Below are 17768 nucleotides of genomic sequence, written 5' to 3'. Positions count from 1 at the left end.
GCGCCCAGCCCCGGCGCCGCCACCTGTGTGCCGGTGTGTCCCTCCACAGCTCCCTCCGACAAAAGCCCCCCACCCCCACCCCGCCCCTCTGGCGTGTCACCGCGGCCGGGTGCGGGAGCGGGATCGAGGGCAGGGGCCGCTTCCCCGGGCCTGCCGGCCACCAGGGGCGGGGTCCTGAGCTCGGCGGGGGGTGTGGGGGCAAGGGTGGCCTTGCCGGGGCTGAGGGGCCGTGGCGACTCAATGGTGGCTCCCAGTGGCTTCGGGCCAGCTGCCGTCGGGCAGGAGGGCCGGCCCGGGCTGCGGCCGGGCTGCGCCTCGCGCCGCGTGGGCCGGCAGGGCCGATGCCCAAGGGACCGCGGGCCCCGGGCCCTGAAGCCTCCGGGGCCACGTCCCTGTGAGCGACGTGCGGGATCTTGGGCGGGGCGCCAAGCGCCGAAGGGTTTGCTGGGTCACGGCCGCCCTGGGCTGGGAGGTGGTCGCCAAACCCTCCGCCGCCGCCCGATACCCGAGACCTCCGTTCCCCCTGCCTGGGCGGGCCGGCCGCCAGGCTGGCGTTAAGGCGCCAGCGCCAGCGAAACTGGGCCTCAAGAGGCAGCCCGCGGCCCCCGCCCCCGTCTACGGCCATACCACCCTGAACGCGCCCGATCTCGTCTGATCTCGGAAGCTAAGCAGGGTCGGGCCTGGTTAGTACTTGGATGGGAGACCGCCTGGGAATACCGGGTGCTGTAGGCTTTTTGCCTCCCGCTCCGCCCGCCTTCTCCTTTACTCGCCCGCGGCGGGGGCCGCCGGCTCCGCCCCCGCCGGGCCCCGCGGCAGGCCCCACCTCCTCAGGCCCCTCCCACCACGGCGCGCGCCGGCGGGGGCCCTCCCCGCCGGCCCGGCCGGCCAGAAGGCGGCCCTGGAAGGCAGCCGCACCCCAGACGCTCCCGGGGTGGCTGGCCCGGACCCAGACTCCGCCGCGGGCCCACTTGCCGTCCTTTCGGCCCGCGAGCCCCTCGACCTGCACCTGGCCGCCCCCACCGGCGCCCAGCCCTGGCGCCGCCACCTGTGTGCCGGTGTGTCCCTCCACAGCTCCCTCCGACAAAAGCCCCCCACCCCCACCCCGCCCCGCTGGCGTGTCACCGCGGCCGGGTGCGGGAGCGGGATCGAGGGCAGGGGCCGCTTCCCCGGGCCTGCCGGCCACCAGGGGCGGGGTCCTGAGCTCGGCGGGGGGTGTGGGGGCAAGGGTGGCCTTGCCGGGGCTGAGGGGCCGTGGCGACTCAATGGTGGCTCCCAGTGGCTTCGGGCCAGCTGCCGTCGGGCAGGAGGGCCGGCCCGGGCTGCGGCCGGGCTGCGCCTAGCGCCGCGTGGGCCGGCAGGGCCGATGCCCAAGGGACCGCGGGCCCCGGGCCCTGAAGCCTCCGGGGCCACGTCCCTGTGAGCGACGTGCGGGATCTTGGGCGGGGCGCCAAGCGCCGAAGGGTTTGCTGGGTCACGGCCGCCCTGGGCTGGGAGGTGGTCGCCAAACCCTCCGCCGCCGCCCGATACCCGAGACCTCCGTTCCCCCTGCCTGGGCGGGCGAGGGGGCCCTGCCGGGGCGGGCCGGCCGCCAGGCTGGCGTTAAGGCGCCAGCGCCAGCGAAACTGGGCCTCAAGAGGCAGCCCGCGGCCCCCGCCCCCGTCTACGGCCATACCACCCTGAACGCGCCCGATCTCGTCTGATCTCGGAAGCTAAGCAGGGTCGGGCCTGGTTAGTACTTGGATGGGAGACCGCCTGGGAATACCGGGTGCTGTAGGCTTTTTGCCTCCCGCTCCGCCCGCCTTCTCCTTTACTCGCCCGCGGCGGGGGCCGCCGGCTCCGCCCCCGCCGGGCCCCGCGGCAGGCCCCACCTCCTCAGGCCCCTCCCACCACGGCGCGCGCCGGCGGGGGCGCTCCCCGCCGGCCCGGCCGGCCAGAAGGCGGCCCTGGAAGGCAGCCGCACCCCAGACGCTCCCGGGGTGGCTGGCCCGGACCCAGACTCCGCCGCGGGCCCACTTGCCGTCCTTTCGGCCCGCGAGCCCCTCGACCTGCACCTGGCCGCCCCCACCGGCGCCCAGCCCCGGCGCCGCCACCTGTGTGCCGGTGTGTCCCTCCACAGCTCCCTCCGACAAAAGCCCCCCACCCCCACCCCGCCCCTCTGGCGTGTCACCGCGGCCGGGTGCGGGAGCGGGATCGAGGGCAGGGGCCGCTTCCCCGGGCCTGCCGGCCACCAGGGGCGGGGTCCTGAGCTCGGCGGGGGGTGTGGGGGCAAGGGTGGCCTTGCCGGGGCTGAGGGGCCGTGGCGACTCAATGGTGGCTCCCAGTGGCTTCGGGCCAGCTGCCGTCGGGCAGGAGGGCCGGCCCGGGCTGCGGCCGGGCTGCGCCTAGCGCCGCGTGGGCCGGCAGGGCCGATGCCCAAGGGACCGCGGGCCCCGGGCCCTGAAGCCTCCGGGGCCACGTCCCTGTGAGCGACGTGCGGGATCTTGGGCGGGGCGCCAAGCGCCGAAGGGTTTGCTGGGTCACGGCCGCCCTGGGCTGGGAGGTGGTCGCCAAACCCTCCGCCGCCGCCCGATACCCGAGACCTCCGTTCCCCCTGCCTGGGCGGGCGAGGGGGCCCTGCCGGGGCGGGCCGGCCGCCAGGCTGGCGTTAAGGCGCCAGCGCCAGCGAAACTGGGCCTCAAGAGGCAGCCCGCGGCCCCCGCCCCCGTCTACGGCCATACCACCCTGAACGCGCCCGATCTCGTCTGATCTCGGAAGCTAAGCAGGGTCGGGCCTGGTTAGTACTTGGATGGGAGACCGCCTGGGAATACCGGGTGCTGTAGGCTTTTTGCCTCCCGCTCCGCCCGCCTTCTCCTTTACTCGCCCGCGGCGGGGGCCGCCGGCTCCGCCCCCGCCGGGCCCCGCGGCAGGCCCCACCTCCTCAGGCCCCTCCCACCACGGCGCGCGCCGGCGGGGGCCCTCCCCGCCGGCCCGGCCGGCCAGAAGGCGGCCCTGGAAGGCAGCCGCACCCCAGACGCTCCCGGGGTGGCTGGCCCGGACCCAGACTCCGCCGCGGGCCCACTTGCCGTCCTTTCGGCCCGCGAGCCCCTCGACCTGCACCTGGCCGCCCCCACCGGCGCCCAGCCCCGGCGCCGCCACCTGTGTGCCGGTGTGTCCCTCCACAGCTCCCTCCGACAAAAGCCCCCCACCCCCACCCCGCCCCGCTGGCGTGTCACCGCGGCCGGGTGCGGGAGCGGGATCGAGGGCAGGGGCCGCTTCCCCGGGCCTGCCGGCCACCAGGGGCGGGGTCCTGAGCTCGGCGGGGGGTGTGGGGGCAAGGGTGGCCTTGCCGGGGCTGAGGGGCCGTGGCGACTCAATGGTGGCTCCCAGTGGCTTCGGGCCAGCTGCCGTCGGGCAGGAGGGCCGGCCCGGGCTGCGGCCGGGCTGCGCCTAGCGCCGCGTGGGCCGGCAGGGCCGATGCCCAAGGGACCGCGGGCCCCGGGCCCTGAAGCCTCCGGGGCCACGTCCCTGTGAGCGACGTGCGGGATCTTGGGCGGGGCGCCAAGCGCCGAAGGGTTTGCTGGGTCACGGCCGCCCTGGGCTGGGAGGTGGTCGCCAAACCCTCCGCCGCCGCCCGATACCCGAGACCTCCGTTCCCCCTGCCTGGGCGGGCGAGGGGGCCCTGCCGGGGCGGGCCGGCCGCCAGGCTGGCGTTAAGGCGCCAGCGCCAGCGAAACTGGGCCTCAAGAGGCAGCCCGCGGCCCCCGCCCCCGTCTACGGCCATACCACCCTGAACGCGCCCGATCTCGTCTGATCTCGGAAGCTAAGCAGGGTCGGGCCTGGTTAGTACTTGGATGGGAGACCGCCTGGGAATACCGGGTGCTGTAGGCTTTTTGCCTCCCGCTCCGCCCGCCTTCTCCTTTACTCGCCCGCGGCGGGGGCCGCCGGCTCCGCCCCCGCCGGGCCCCGCGGCAGGCCCCACCTCCTCAGGCCCCTCCCACCACGGCGCGCGCCGGCGGGGGCGCTCCCCGCCGGCCCGGCCGGCCAGGCGGCCAGAAGGCGGCCCTGGAAGGCGGCCGCACCCCAGACGCTCCCGGGGTGGCTGGCCCGGACCCAGACTCCGCCGCGGGCCCACTTGCCGTCCTTTCGGCCCGCGAGCCCCTCGACCTGCACCTGGCCGCCCCCACCGGCGCCCAGCCCCGGCGCCGCCACCTGTGTGCCGGTGTGTCCCTCCACAGCTCCCTCCGACAAAAGCCCCCCACCCCCACCCCGCCCCGCTGGCGTGTCACCGCGGCCGGGTGCGGGAGCGGGATCGAGGGCAGGGGCCGCTTCCCCGGGCCTGCCGGCCACCAGGGGCGGGGTCCTGAGCTCGGCGGGGGGTGTGGGGGCAAGGGTGGCCTTGCCGGGGCTGAGGGGCCGTGGCGACTCAATGGTGGCTCCCAGTGGCTTCGGGCCAGCTGCCGTCGGGCAGGAGGGCCGGCCCGGGCTGCGGCCGGGCTGCGCCTAGCGCCGCGTGGGCCGGCAGGGCCGATGCCCAAGGGACCGCGGGCCCCGGGCCCTGAAGCCTCCGGGGCCACGTCCCTGTGAGCGACGTGCGGGATCTTGGGCGGGGCGCCAAGCGCCGAAGGGTTTGCTGGGTCACGGCCGCCCTGGGCTGGGAGGTGGTCGCCAAACCCTCCGCCGCCGCCCGATACCCGAGACCTCCGTTCCCCCTGCCTGGGCGGGCGAGGGGGCCCTGCCGGGGCGGGCCGGCCGCCAGGCTGGCGTTAAGGCGCCAGCGCCAGCGAAACTGGGCCTCAAGAGGCAGCCCGCGGCCCCCGCCCCCGTCTACGGCCATACCACCCTGAACGCGCCCGATCTCGTCTGATCTCGGAAGCTAAGCAGGGTCGGGCCTGGTTAGTACTTGGATGGGAGACCGCCTGGGAATACCGGGTGCTGTAGGCTTTTTGCCTCCCGCTCCGCCCGCCTTCTCCTTTACTCGCCCGCGGCGGGGGCCGCCGGCTCCGCCCCCGCCGGACCCCGCGGCAGGCCCCACCTCCTCAGGCCCCTCCCACCACGGCGCGCGCCGGCGGGGGCGCTCCCCGCCGGCCCGGCCGGCCAGGCGGCCAGAAGGCGGCCCTGGAAGGCGGCCGCACCCCAGACGCTCCCGGGGTGGCTGGCCCGGACCCAGACTCCGCCGCGGGCCCACTTGCCGTCCTTTCGGCCCGCGAGCCCCTCGACCTGCACCTGGCCGCCCCCACCGGCGCCCAGCCCCGGCGCCGCCACCTGTGTGCCGGTGTGTCCCTCCACAGCTCCCTCCGACAAAAGCCCCCCACCCCCACCCCGCCCCTCTGGCGTGTCACCGCGGCCGGGTGCGGGAGCGGGATCGAGGGCAGGGGCCGCTTCCCCGGGCCTGCCGGCCACCAGGGGCGGGGTCCTGAGCTCGGCGGGGGGTGTGGGGGCAAGGGTGGCCTTGCCGGGGCTGAGGGGCCGTGGCGACTCAATGGTGGCTCCCAGTGGCTTCGGGCCAGCTGCCGTCGGGCAGGAGGGCCGGCCCGGGCTGCGGCCGGGCTGCGCCTAGCGCCGCGTGGGCCGGCAGGGCCGATGCCCAAGGGACCGCGGGCCCCGGGCCCTGAAGCCTCCGGGGCCACGTCCCTGTGAGCGACGTGCGGGATCTTGGGCGGGGCGCCAAGCGCCGAAGGGTTTGCTGGGTCACGGCCGCCCTGGGCTGGGAGGTGGTCGCCAAACCCTCCGCCGCCGCCCGATACCCGAGACCTCCGTTCCCCCTGCCTGGGCGGGCGAGGGGGCCCTGCCGGGGCGGGCCGGCCGCCAGGCTGGCGTTAAGGCGCCAGCGCCAGCGAAACTGGGCCTCAAGAGGCAGCCCGCGGCCCCCGCCCCCGTCTACGGCCATACCACCCTGAACGCGCCCGATCTCGTCTGATCTCGGAAGCTAAGCAGGGTCGGGCCTGGTTAGTACTTGGATGGGAGACCGCCTGGGAATACCGGGTGCTGTAGGCTTTTTGCCTCCCGCTCCGCCCGCCTTCTCCTTTACTCGCCCGCGGCGGGGGCCGCCGGCTCCGCCCCCGCCGGGCCCCGCGGCAGGCCCCACCTCCTCAGGCCCCTCCCACCACGGCGCGCGCCGGCGGGGGCCCTCCCCGCTGGCCCGGCCGGCCAGAACGCGGCCCTGGAAGGCAGCCGCACCCCAGACGCTCCCGGGGTGGCTGGCCCGGACCCAGACTCCGCCGCGGGCCCACTTGCCGTCCTTTCGGCCCGCGAGCCCCTCGACCTGCACCTGGCCGCCCCCACCGGCGCCCAGCCCCGGCGCCGCCACCTGTGTGCCGGTGTGTCCCTCCACAGCTCCCTCCGACAAAAGCCCCCCACCCCCACCCCGCCCCGCTGGCGTGTCACCGCGGCCGGGTGCGGGAGCGGGATCGAGGGCAGGGGCCGCTTCCCCGGGCCTGCCGGCCACCAGGGGCGGGGTCCTGAGCTCGGCGGGGGGTGTGGGGGCAAGGGTGGCCTTGCCGGGGCTGAGGGGCCGTGGCGACTCAATGGTGGCTCCCAGTGGCTTCGGGCCAGCTGCCGTCGGGCAGGAGGGCCGGCCCGGGCTGCGGCCGGGCTGCGCCTAGCGCCGCGTGGGCCGGCAGGGCCGATGCCCAAGGGACCGCGGGCCCCGGGCCCTGAAGCCTCCGGGGCCACGTCCCTGTGAGCGACGTGCGGGATCTTGGGCGGGGCGCCAAGCGCCGAAGGGTTTGCTGGGTCACGGCCGCCCTGGGCTGGGAGGTGGTCGCCAAACCCTCCGCCGCCGCCCGATACCCGAGACCTCCGTTCCCCCTGCCTGGGCGGGCGAGGGGGCCCTGCCGGGGCGGGCCGGCCGCCAGGCTGGCGTTAAGGCGCCAGCGCCAGCGAAACTGGGCCTCAAGAGGCAGCCCGCGGCCCCCGCCCCCGTCTACGGCCATACCACCCTGAACGCGCCCGATCTCGTCTGATCTCGGAAGCTAAGCAGGGTCGGGCCTGGTTAGTACTTGGATGGGAGACCGCCTGGGAATACCGGGTGCTGTAGGCTTTTTGCCTCCCGCTCCGCCCGCCTTCTCCTTTACTCGCCCGCGGCGGGGGCCGCCGGCTCCGCCCCCGCCGGGCCCCGCGGCAGGCCCCACCTCCTCAGGCCCCTCCCACCACGGCGCGCGCCGGCGGGGGCGCTCCCCGCCGGCCCGGCCGGCCAGGCGGCCAGAAGGCGGCCCTGGAAGGCGGCCGCACCCCAGACACTCCCGGGGTGGCTGGCCCGGACCCAGACTCCGCCGCGGGCCCACTTGCCGTCCTTTCGGCCCGCGAGCCCCTCGACCTGCACCTGGCCGCCCCCACCGGCGCCCAGCCCCGGCGCCGCCACCTGTGTGCCGGTGTGTCCCTCCACAGCTCCCTCCGACAAAAGCCCCCCACCCCCACCCCGCCCCGCTGGCGTGTCACCGCGGCCGGGTGCGGGAGCGGGATCGAGGGCAGGGGCCGCTTCCCCGGGCCTGCCGGCCACCAGGGGCGGGGTCCTGAGCTCGGCGGGGGGTGTGGGGGCAAGGGTGGCCTTGCCGGGGCTGAGGGGCCGTGGCGACTCAATGGTGGCTCCCAGTGGCTTCGGGCCAGCTGCCGTCGGGCAGGAGGGCCGGCCCGGGCTGCGGCCGGGCTGCGCCTAGCGCCGCGTGGGCCGGCAGGGCCGATGCCCAAGGGACCGCGGGCCCCGGGCCCTGAAGCCTCCGGGGCCACGTCCCTGTGAGCGACGTGCGGGATCTTGGGCGGGGCGCCAAGCGCCGAAGGGTTTGCTGGGTCACGGCCGCCCTGGGCTGGGAGGTGGTCGCCAAACCCTCCGCCGCCGCCCGATACCCGAGACCTCCGTTCCCCCTGCCTGGGCGGGCGAGGGGGCCCTGCCGGGGCGGGCCGGCCGCCAGGCTGGCGTTAAGGCGCCAGCGCCAGCGAAACTGGGCCTCAAGAGGCAGCCCGCGGCCCCCGCCCCCATCTACGGCCATACCACCCTGAACGCGCCCGATCTCGTCTGATCTCGGAAGCTAAGCAGGGTCGGGCCTGGTTAGTACTTGGATGGGAGACCGCCTGGGAATACCGGGTGCTGTAGGCTTTTTGCCTCCCGCTCCGCCCGCCTTCTCCTTTACTCGCCCGCGGCGGGGGCCGCCGGCTCCGCCCCCGCCGGACCCCGCGGCAGGCCCCACCTCCTCAGGCCCCTCCCACCACGGCGCGCGCCGGCGGGGGCGCTCCCCGCCGGCCCGGCCGGCCAGGCGGCCAGAAGGCGGCCCTGGAAGGCGGCCGCACCCCAGACGCTCCCGGGGTGGCTGGCCCGGACCCAGACTCCGCCGCGGGCCCACTTGCCGTCCTTTCGGCCCGCGAGCCCCTCGACCTGCACCTGGCCGCCCCCACCGGCGCCCAGCCCCGGCGCCGCCACCTGTGTGCCGGTGTGTCCCTCCACAGCTCCCTCCGACAAAAGCCCCCCACCCCCACCCCGCCCCTCTGGCGTGTCACCGCGGCCGGGTGCGGGAGCGGGATCGAGGGCAGGGGCCGCTTCCCCGGGCCTGCCGGCCACCAGGGGCGGGGTCCTGAGCTCGGCGGGGGGTGTGGGGGCAAGGGTGGCCTTGCCGGGGCTGAGGGGCCGTGGCGACTCAATGGTGGCTCCCAGTGGCTTCGGGCCAGCTGCCGTCGGGCAGGAGGGCCGGCCCGGGCTGCGGCCGGGCTGCGCCTCGCGCCGCGTGGGCCGGCAGGGCCGATGCCCAAGGGACCGCGGGCCCCGGGCCCTGAAGCCTCCGGGGCCACGTCCCTGTGAGCGACGTGCGGGATCTTGGGCGGGGCGCCAAGCGCCGAAGGGTTTGCTGGGTCACGGCCGCCCTGGGCTGGGAGGTGGTCGCCAAACCCTCCGCCGCCGCCCGATACCCGAGACCTCCGTTCCCCCTGCCTGGGCGGGCGAGGGGGCCCTGCCGGGGCGGGCCGGCCGCCAGGCTGGCGTTAAGGCGCCAGCGCCAGCGAAACTGGGCCTCAAGAGGCAGCCCGCGGCCCCCGCCCCCGTCTACGGCCATACCACCCTGAACGCGCCCGATCTCGTCTGATCTCGGAAGCTAAGCAGGGTCGGGCCTGGTTAGTACTTGGATGGGAGACCGCCTGGGAATACCGGGTGCTGTAGGCTTTTTGCCTCCCGCTCCGCCCGCCTTCTCCTTTACTCGCCCGCGGCGGGGGCCGCCGGCTCCGCCCCCGCCGGGCCCCGCGGCAGGCCCCACCTCCTCAGGCCCCTCCCACCACGGCGCGCGCCGGCGGGGGCGCTCCCCGCCGGCCCGGCCGGCCAGAAGGCGGCCCTGGAAGGCAGCCGCACCCCAGACGCTCCCGGGGTGGCTGGCCCGGACCCAGACTCCGCCGCGGGCCCACTTGCCGTCCTTTCGGCCCGCGAGCCCCTCGACCTGCACCTGGCCGCCCCCACCGGCGCCCAGCCCCGGCGCCGCCACCTGTGTGCCGGTGTGTCCCTCCACAGCTCCCTCCGACAAAAGCCCCCCACCCCCACCCCGCCCCGCTGGCGTGTCACCGCGGCCGGGTGCGGGAGCGGGATCGAGGGCAGGGGCCGCTTCCCCGGGCCTGCCGGCCACCAGGGGCGGGGTCCTGAGCTCGGCGGGGGGTGTGGGGGCAAGGGTGGCCTTGCCGGGGCTGAGGGGCCGTGGCGACTCAATGGTGGCTCCCAGTGGCTTCGGGCCAGCTGCCGTCGGGCAGGAGGGCCGGCCCGGGCTGCGGCCGGGCTGCGCCTAGCGCCGCGTGGGCCGGCAGGGCCGATGCCCAAGGGACCGCGGGCCCCGGGCCCTGAAGCCTCCGGGGCCACGTCCCTGTGAGCGACGTGCGGGATCTTGGGCGGGGCGCCAAGCGCCGAAGGGTTTGCTGGGTCACGGCCGCCCTGGGCTGGGAGGTGGTCGCCAAACCCTCCGCCGCCGCCCGATACCCGAGACCTCCGTTCCCCCTGCCTGGGCGGGCGAGGGGGCCCTGCCGGGGCGGGCCGGCCGCCAGGCTGGCGTTAAGGCGCCAGCGCCAGCGAAACTGGGCCTCAAGAGGCAGCCCGCGGCCCCCGCCCCCGTCTACGGCCATACCACCCTGAACGCGCCCGATCTCGTCTGATCTCGGAAGCTAAGCAGGGTCGGGCCTGGTTAGTACTTGGATGGGAGACCGCCTGGGAATACCGGGTGCTGTAGGCTTTTTGCCTCCCGCTCCGCCCGCCTTCTCCTTTACTCGCCCGCGGCGGGGGCCGCCGGCTCCGCCCCCGCCGGGCCCCGCGGCAGGCCCCACCTCCTCAGGCCCCTCCCACCACGGCGCGCGCCGGCGGGGGCCCTCCCCGCCGGCCCGGCCGGCCAGAAGGCGGCCCTGGAAGGCAGCCGCACCCCAGACGCTCCCGGGGTGGCTGGCCCGGACCCAGACTCCGCCGCGGGCCCACTTGCCGTCCTTTCGGCCCGCGAGCCCCTCGACCTGCACCTGGCCGCCCCCACCGGCGCCCAGCCCCGGCGCCGCCACCTGTGTGCCGGTGTGTCCCTCCACAGCTCCCTCCGACAAAAGCCCCCCACCCCCACCCCGCCCCGCTGGCGTGTCACCGCGGCCGGGTGCGGGAGCGGGATCGAGGGCAGGGGCCGCTTCCCCGGGCCTGCCGGCCACCAGGGGCGGGGTCCTGAGCTCGGCGGGGGGTGTGGGGGCAAGGGTGGCCTTGCCGGGGCTGAGGGGCCGTGGCGACTCAATGGTGGCTCCCAGTGGCTTCGGGCCAGCTGCCGTCGGGCAGGAGGGCCGGCCCGGGCTGCGGCCGGGCTGCGCCTAGCGCCGCGTGGGCCGGCAGGGCCGATGCCCAAGGGACCGCGGGCCCCGGGCCCTGAAGCCTCCGGGGCCACGTCCCTGTGAGCGACGTGCGGGATCTTGGGCGGGGCGCCAAGCGCCGAAGGGTTTGCTGGGTCACGGCCGCCCTGGGCTGGGAGGTGGTCGCCAAACCCTCCGCCGCCGCCCGATACCCGAGACCTCCGTTCCCCCTGCCTGGGCGGGCGAGGGGGCCCTGCCGGGGCGGGCCGGCCGCCAGGCTGGCGTTAAGGCGCCAGCGCCAGCGAAACTGGGCCTCAAGAGGCAGCCCGCGGCCCCCGCCCCCGTCTACGGCCATACCACCCTGAACGCGCCCGATCTCGTCTGATCTCGGAAGCTAAGCAGGGTCGGGCCTGGTTAGTACTTGGATGGGAGACCGCCTGGGAATACCGGGTGCTGTAGGCTTTTTGCCTCCCGCTCCGCCCGCCTTCTCCTTTACTCGCCCGCGGCGGGGGCCGCCGGCTCCGCCCCCGCCGGGCCCCGCGGCAGGCCCCACCTCCTCAGGCCCCTCCCACCACGGCGCGCGCCGGCGGGGGCCCTCCCCGCCGGCCCGGCCGGCCAGAAGGCGGCCCTGGAAGGCAGCCGCACCCCAGACGCTCCCGGGGTGGCTGGCCCGGACCCAGACTCCGCCGCGGGCCCACTTGCCGTCCTTTCGGCCCGCGAGCCCCTCGACCTGCACCTGGCCGCCCCCACCGGCGCCCAGCCCCGGCGCCGCCACCTGTGTGCCGGTGTGTCCCTCCACAGCTCCCTCCGACAAAAGCCCCCCACCCCCACCCCGCCCCGCTGGCGTGTCACCGCGGCCGGGTGCGGGAGCGGGATCGAGGGCAGGGGCCGCTTCCCCGGGCCTGCCGGCCACCAGGGGCGGGGTCCTGAGCTCGGCGGGGGGTGTGGGGGCAAGGGTGGCCTTGCCGGGGCTGAGGGGCCGTGGCGACTCAATGGTGGCTCCCAGTGGCTTCGGGCCAGCTGCCGTCGGGCAGGAGGGCCGGCCCGGGCTGCGGCCGGGCTGCGCCTAGCGCCGCGTGGGCCGGCAGGGCCGATGCCCAAGGGACCGCGGGCCCCGGGCCCTGAAGCCTCCGGGGCCACGTCCCTGTGAGCGACGTGCGGGATCTTGGGCGGGGCGCCAAGCGCCGAAGGGTTTGCTGGGTCACGGCCGCCCTGGGCTGGGAGGTGGTCGCCAAACCCTCCGCCGCCGCCCGATACCCGAGACCTCCGTTCCCCCTGCCTGGGCGGGCGAGGGGGCCCTGCCGGGGCGGGCCGGCCGCCAGGCTGGCGTTAAGGCGCCAGCGCCAGCGAAACTGGGCCTCAAGAGGCAGCCCGCGGCCCCCGCCCCCGTCTACGGCCATACCACCCTGAACGCGCCCGATCTCGTCTGATCTCGGAAGCTAAGCAGGGTCGGGCCTGGTTAGTACTTGGATGGGAGACCGCCTGGGAATACCGGGTGCTGTAGGCTTTTTGCCTCCCGCTCCGCCCGCCTTCTCCTTTACTCGCCCGCGGCGGGGGCCGCCGGCTCCGCCCCCGCCGGGCCCCGCGGCAGGCCCCACCTCCTCAGGCCCCTCCCACCACGGCGCGCGCCGGCGGGGGCGCTCCCCGCCGGCCCGGCCGGCCAGAAGGCGGCCCTGGAAGGCAGCCGCACCCCAGACGCTCCCGGGGTGGCTGGCCCGGACCCAGACTCCGCCGCGGGCCCACTTGCCGTCCTTTCGGCCCGCGAGCCCCTCGACCTGCACCTGGCCGCCCCCACCGGCGCCCAGCCCCGGCGCCGCCACCTGTGTGCCGGTGTGTCCCTCCACAGCTCCCTCCGACAAAAGCCCCCCACCCCCACCCCGCCCCGCTGGCGTGTCACCGCGGCCGGGTGCGGGAGCGGGATCGAGGGCAGGGGCCGCTTCCCCGGGCCTGCCGGCCACCAGGGGCGGGGTCCTGAGCTCGGCGGGGGGTGTGGGGGCAAGGGTGGCCTTGCCGGGGCTGAGGGGCCGTGGCGACTCAATGGTGGCTCCCAGTGGCTTCGGGCCAGCTGCCGTCGGGCAGGAGGGCCGGCCCGGGCTGCGGCCGGGCTGCGCCTAGCGCCGCGTGGGCCGGCAGGGCCGATGCCCAAGGGACCGCGGGCCCCGGGCCCTGAAGCCTCCGGGGCCACGTCCCTGTGAGCGACGTGCGGGATCTTGGGCGGGGCGCCAAGCGCCGAAGGGTTTGCTGGGTCACGGCCGCCCTGGGCTGGGAGGTGGTCGCCAAACCCTCCGCCGCCGCCCGATACCCGAGACCTCCGTTCCCCCTGCCTGGGCGGGCGAGGGGGCCCTGCCGGGGCGGGCCGGCCGCCAGGCTGGCGTTAAGGCGCCAGCGCCAGCGAAACTGGGCCTCAAGAGGCAGCCCGCGGCCCCCGCCCCCGTCTACGGCCATACCACCCTGAACGCGCCCGATCTCGTCTGATCTCGGAAGCTAAGCAGGGTCGGGCCTGGTTAGTACTTGGATGGGAGACCGCCTGGGAATACCGGGTGCTGTAGGCTTTTTGCCTCCCGCTCCGCCCGCCTTCTCCTTTACTCGCCCGCGGCGGGGGCCGCCGGCTCCGCCCCCGCCGGGCCCCGCGGCAGGCCCCACCTCCTCAGGCCCCTCCCACCACGGCGCGCGCCGGCGGGGGCGCTCCCCGCCGGCCCGGCCGGCCAGGCGGCCAGAAGGCGGCCCTGGAAGGCAGCCGCACCCCAGACGCTCCCGGGGTGGCTGGCCCGGACCCAGACTCCGCCGCGAGCCCACTTGCCGTCCTTTCGGCCCGCGAGCCCCTCGACCTGCACCTGGCCGCCCCCACCGGCGCCCAGCCCCGGCGCCGCCACCTGTGTGCCGGTGTGTCCCTCCACAGCTCCCTCCGACAAAAGCCCCCCACCCCCACCCCGCCCCGCTGGCGTGTCACCGCGGCCGGGTGCGGGAGCGGGATCGAGGGCAGGGGCCGCTTCCCCGGGCCTGCCGGCCACCAGGGGCGGGGTCCTGAGCTCGGCGGGGGGTGTGGGGGCAAGGGTGGCCTTGCCGGGGCTGAGGGGCCGTGGCGACTCAATGGTGGCTCCCAGTGGCTTCGGGCCAGCTGCCGTCGGGCAGGAGGGCCGGCCCGGGCTGCGGCCGGGCTGCGCCTAGCGCCGCGTGGGCCGGCAGGGCCGATGCCCAAGGGACCGCGGGCCCCGGGCCCTGAAGCCTCCGGGGCCACGTCCCTGTGAGCGACGTGCGGGATCTTGGGCGGGGCGCCAAGCGCCGAAGGGTTTGCTGGGTCACGGCCGCCCTGGGCTGGGAGGTGGTCGCCAAACCCTCCGCCGCCGCCCGATACCCGAGACCTCCGTTCCCCCTGCCTGGGCGGGCGAGGGGGCCCTGCCGGGGCGGGCCGGCCGCCAGGCTGGCGTTAAGGCGCCAGCGCCAGCGAAACTGGGCCTCAAGAGGCAGCCCGCGGCCCCCGCCCCCGTCTACGGCCATACCACCCTGAACGCGCCCGATCTCGTCTGATCTCGGAAGCTAAGCAGGGTCGGGCCTGGTTAGTACTTGGATGGGAGACCGCCTGGGAATACCGGGTGCTGTAGGCTTTTTGCCTCCCGCTCCGCCCGCCTTCTCCTTTACTCGCCCGCGGCGGGGGCCGCCGGCTCCGCCCCCGCCGGACCCCGCGGCAGGCCCCACCTCCTCAGGCCCCTCCCACCACGGCGCGCGCCGGCGGGGGCGCTCCCCGCCGGCCCGGCCGGCCAGGCGGCCAGAAGGCGGCCCTGGAAGGCGGCCGCACCCCAGACGCTCCCGGGGTGGCTGGCCCGGACCCAGACTCCGCCGCGGGCCCACTTGCCGTCCTTTCGGCCCGCGAGCCCCTCGACCTGCACCTGGCCGCCCCCACCGGCGCCCAGCCCCGGCGCCGCCACCTGTGTGCCGGTGTGTCCCTCCACAGCTCCCTCCGACAAAAGCCCCCCACCCCCACCCCGCCCCTCTGGCGTGTCACCGCGGCCGGGTGCGGGAGCGGGATCGAGGGCAGGGGCCGCTTCCCCGGGCCTGCCGGCCACCAGGGGCGGGGTCCTGAGCTCGGCGGGGGGTGTGGGGGCAAGGGTGGCCTTGCCGGGGCTGAGGGGCCGTGGCGACTCAATGGTGGCTCCCAGTGGCTTCGGGCCAGCTGCTGTCGGGCAGGAGGGCCGGCCCGGGCTGCGGCCGGGCTGCGCCTCGCGCCGCGTGGGCCGGCAGGGCCGATGCCCAAGGGACCGCGGGCCCCGGGCCCTGAAGCCTCCGGGGCCACGTCCCTGTGAGCGACGTGCGGGATCTTGGGCGGGGCGCCAAGCGCCGAAGGGTTTGCTGGGTCACGGCCGCCCTGGGCTGGGAGGTGGTCGCCAAACCCTCCGCCGCCGCCCGATACCCGAGACCTCCGTTCCCCCTGCCTGGGCGGGCCGGCCGCCAGGCTGGCGTTAAGGCGCCAGCGCCAGCGAAACTGGGCCTCAAGAGGCAGCCCGCGGCCCCCGCCCCCGTCTACGGCCATACCACCCTGAACGCGCCCGATCTCGTCTGATCTCGGAAGCTAAGCAGGGTCGGGCCTGGTTAGTACTTGGATGGGAGACCGCCTGGGAATACCGGGTGCTGTAGGCTTTTTGCCTCCCGCTCCGCCCGCCTTCTCCTTTACTCGCCCGCGGCGGGGGCCGCCGGCTCCGCCCCCGCCGGGCCCCGCGGCAGGCCCCACCTCCTCAGGCCCCTCCCACCACGGCGCGCGCCGGCGGGGGCGCTCCCCGCCGGCCCGGCCGGCCAGAAGGCGGCCCTGGAAGGCAGCCGCACCCCAGACGCTCCCGGGGTGGCTGGCCCGGACCCAGACTCCGCCGCGGGCCCACTTGCCGTCCTTTCGGCCCGCGAGCCCCTCGACCTGCACCTGGCCGCCCCCACCGGCGCCCAGCCCCGGCGCCGCCACCTGTGTGCCGGTGTGTCCCTCCACAGCTCCCTCCGACAAAAGCCCCCCACCCCCACCCCGCCCCGCTGGCGTGTCACCGCGGCCGGGTGCGGGAGCGGGATCGAGGGCAGGGGCCGCTTCCCCGGGCCTGCCGGCCACCAGGGGCGGGGTCCTGAGCTCGGCGGGGGGTGTGGGGGCAAGGGTGGCCTTGCCGGGGCTGAGGGGCCGTGGCGACTCAATGGTGGCTCCCAGTGGCTTCGGGCCAGCTGCCGTCGGGCAGGAGGGCCGGCCCGGGCTGCGGCCGGGCTGCGCCTAGCGCCGCGTGGGCCGGCAGGGCCGATGCCCAAGGGACCGCGGGCCCCGGGCCCTGAAGCCTCCGGGGCCACGTCCCTGTGAGCGACGTGCGGGATCTTGGGCGGGGCGCCAAGCGCCGAAGGGTTTGCTGGGTCACGGCCGCCCTGGGCTGGGAGGTGGTCGCCAAACCCTCCGCCGCCGCCCGATACCCGAGACCTCCGTTCCCCCTGCCTGGGCGGGCGAGGGGGCCCTGCCGGGGCGGGCCGGCCGCCAGGCTGGCGTTAAGGCGCCAGCGCCAGCGAAACTGGGCCTCAAGAGGCAGCCCGCGGCCCCCGCCCCCGTCTACGGCCATACCACCCTGAACGCGCCCGATCTCGTCTGATCTCGGAAGCTAAGCAGGGTCGGGCCTGGTTAGTACTTGGATGGGAGACCGCCTGGGAATACCGGGTGCTGTAGGCTTTTTGCCTCCCGCTCCGCCCGCCTTCTCCTTTACTCGCCCGCGGCGGGGGCCGCCGGCTCCGCCCCCGCCGGGCCCCGCGGCAGGCCCCACCTCCTCAGGCCCCTCCCACCACGGCGCGCGCCGGCGGGGGCGCTCCCCGCCGGCCCGGCCGGCCAGGCGGCCAGAAGGCGGCCCTGGAAGGCGGCCGCACCCCAGACGCTCCCGGGGTGGCTGGCCCGGACCCAGACTCCGCCGCGGGCCCACTTGCCGTCCTTTCGGCCCGCGAGCCCCTCGACCTGCACCTGGCCGCCCCCACCGGCGCCCAGCCCCGGCGCCGCCACCTGTGTGCCGGTGTGTCCCTCCACAGCTCCCTCCGACAAAAGCCCCCCACCCCCACCCCGCCCCTCTGGCGTGTCACCGCGGCCGGGTGCGGGAGCGGGATCGAGGGCAGGGGCCGCTTCCCCGGGCCTGCCGGCCACCAGGGGCGGGGTCCTGAGCTCGGCGGGGGGTGTGGGGGCAAGGGTGGCCTTGCCGGGGCTGAGGGGCCGTGGCGACTCAATGGTGGCTCCCAGTGGCTTCGGGCCAGCTGCTGTCGGGCAGGAGGGCCGGCCCGGGCTGCGGCCGGGCTGCGCCTCGCGCCGCGTGGGCCGGCAGGGCCGATGCCCAAGGGACCGCGGGCCCCGGGCCCTGAAGCCTCCGGGGCCACGTCCCTGTGAGCGACGTGCGGGATCTTGGGCGGGGCGCCAAGCGCCGAAGGGTTTGCTGGGTCACGGCCGCCCTGGGCTGGGAGGTGGTCGCCAAACCCTCCGCCGCCGCCCGATACCCGAGACCTCCGTTCCCCCTGCCTGGGCGGGCCGGCCGCCAGGCTGGCGTTAAGGCGCCAGCGCCAGCGAAACTGGGCCTCAAGAGGCAGCCCGCGGCCCCCGCCCCCGTCTACGGCCATACCACCCTGAACGCGCCCGATCTCGTCTGATCTCGGAAGCTAAGCAGGGTCGGGCCTGGTTAGTACTTGGATGGGAGACCGCCTGGGAATACCGGGTGCTGTAGGCTTTTTGCCTCCCGCTCCGCCCGCCTTCTCCTTTACTCGCCCGCGGCGGGGGCCGCCGGCTCCGCCCCCGCCGGGCCCCGCGGCAGGCCCCACCTCCTCAGGCCCCTCCCACCACGGCGCGCGCCGGCGGGGGCGCTCCCCGCCGGCCCGGCCGGCCAGAAGGCGGCCCTGGAAGGCAGCCGCACCCCAGACGCTCCCGGGGTGGCTGGCCCGGACCCAGACTCCGCCGCGGGCCCACTTGCCGTCCTTTCGGCCCACGAGCCCCTCGACCTGCACCTGGCCGCCCCCACCGGCGCCCAGCCCCGGCG

At 76.9% G+C, this 17768-nt stretch overlaps 17 non-coding genes across 17 annotated transcripts; all 17 read left to right on the top strand.

Annotated features, from left to right (window-relative positions):
• The first annotated feature begins 613 nt into the window (after positions 1 to 613).
• LOC125962386 (5S ribosomal RNA) lies at positions 614 to 732 on the top strand. The gene has a single exon (XR_007473907.1). It is a non-coding gene; the product is annotated as a 5S ribosomal RNA (ribosomal RNA).
• A 926-nt stretch (positions 733 to 1658) lies between these two features.
• On the top strand, positions 1659 to 1777 carry LOC125962385 (5S ribosomal RNA). The gene has a single exon (XR_007473906.1). It is a non-coding gene; the product is annotated as a 5S ribosomal RNA (ribosomal RNA).
• Positions 1778 to 2703: 926 nt separating this feature from the next.
• Positions 2704 to 2822, top strand: LOC125962384 (5S ribosomal RNA). Its single transcript, XR_007473905.1, has one exon. It is a non-coding gene; the product is annotated as a 5S ribosomal RNA (ribosomal RNA).
• A 926-nt stretch (positions 2823 to 3748) lies between these two features.
• LOC125962383 (5S ribosomal RNA) lies at positions 3749 to 3867 on the top strand. The gene has a single exon (XR_007473904.1). It is a non-coding gene; the product is annotated as a 5S ribosomal RNA (ribosomal RNA).
• A 934-nt stretch (positions 3868 to 4801) lies between these two features.
• LOC125962382 (5S ribosomal RNA) lies at positions 4802 to 4920 on the top strand. Its single transcript, XR_007473903.1, has one exon. It is a non-coding gene; the product is annotated as a 5S ribosomal RNA (ribosomal RNA).
• A 934-nt stretch (positions 4921 to 5854) lies between these two features.
• On the top strand, positions 5855 to 5973 carry LOC125962381 (5S ribosomal RNA). The gene has a single exon (XR_007473902.1). It is a non-coding gene; the product is annotated as a 5S ribosomal RNA (ribosomal RNA).
• A 926-nt stretch (positions 5974 to 6899) lies between these two features.
• Positions 6900 to 7018, top strand: LOC125962379 (5S ribosomal RNA). The gene has a single exon (XR_007473900.1). It is a non-coding gene; the product is annotated as a 5S ribosomal RNA (ribosomal RNA).
• A 934-nt stretch (positions 7019 to 7952) lies between these two features.
• LOC125962482 (5S ribosomal RNA) lies at positions 7953 to 8071 on the top strand. Its single transcript, XR_007474003.1, has one exon. It is a non-coding gene; the product is annotated as a 5S ribosomal RNA (ribosomal RNA).
• Positions 8072 to 9005: 934 nt separating this feature from the next.
• Positions 9006 to 9124, top strand: LOC125962378 (5S ribosomal RNA). Its single transcript, XR_007473899.1, has one exon. It is a non-coding gene; the product is annotated as a 5S ribosomal RNA (ribosomal RNA).
• Positions 9125 to 10050: 926 nt separating this feature from the next.
• LOC125962377 (5S ribosomal RNA) lies at positions 10051 to 10169 on the top strand. Its single transcript, XR_007473898.1, has one exon. It is a non-coding gene; the product is annotated as a 5S ribosomal RNA (ribosomal RNA).
• A 926-nt stretch (positions 10170 to 11095) lies between these two features.
• Positions 11096 to 11214, top strand: LOC125962376 (5S ribosomal RNA). Its single transcript, XR_007473897.1, has one exon. It is a non-coding gene; the product is annotated as a 5S ribosomal RNA (ribosomal RNA).
• Positions 11215 to 12140: 926 nt separating this feature from the next.
• Positions 12141 to 12259, top strand: LOC125962375 (5S ribosomal RNA). The gene has a single exon (XR_007473896.1). It is a non-coding gene; the product is annotated as a 5S ribosomal RNA (ribosomal RNA).
• Positions 12260 to 13185: 926 nt separating this feature from the next.
• On the top strand, positions 13186 to 13304 carry LOC125962374 (5S ribosomal RNA). Its single transcript, XR_007473895.1, has one exon. It is a non-coding gene; the product is annotated as a 5S ribosomal RNA (ribosomal RNA).
• A 934-nt stretch (positions 13305 to 14238) lies between these two features.
• On the top strand, positions 14239 to 14357 carry LOC125962373 (5S ribosomal RNA). The gene has a single exon (XR_007473894.1). It is a non-coding gene; the product is annotated as a 5S ribosomal RNA (ribosomal RNA).
• A 911-nt stretch (positions 14358 to 15268) lies between these two features.
• Positions 15269 to 15387, top strand: LOC125962372 (5S ribosomal RNA). The gene has a single exon (XR_007473893.1). It is a non-coding gene; the product is annotated as a 5S ribosomal RNA (ribosomal RNA).
• A 926-nt stretch (positions 15388 to 16313) lies between these two features.
• Positions 16314 to 16432, top strand: LOC125962371 (5S ribosomal RNA). Its single transcript, XR_007473892.1, has one exon. It is a non-coding gene; the product is annotated as a 5S ribosomal RNA (ribosomal RNA).
• Positions 16433 to 17343: 911 nt separating this feature from the next.
• On the top strand, positions 17344 to 17462 carry LOC125962370 (5S ribosomal RNA). The gene has a single exon (XR_007473891.1). It is a non-coding gene; the product is annotated as a 5S ribosomal RNA (ribosomal RNA).
• The last annotated feature ends 306 nt before the right edge of the window (positions 17463 to 17768 follow it).

The sequence above is a fragment of the Orcinus orca genome, chromosome 19 (assembly GCF_937001465.1).
Source record: "Orcinus orca chromosome 19, mOrcOrc1.1, whole genome shotgun sequence".
Classification (NCBI taxonomy): Eukaryota; Metazoa; Chordata; class Mammalia; order Artiodactyla; family Delphinidae; genus Orcinus; species Orcinus orca.
Note: the sequence above shows the minus strand (reverse complement) of the source record. Positions and strands in the feature narration are given on the sequence as shown.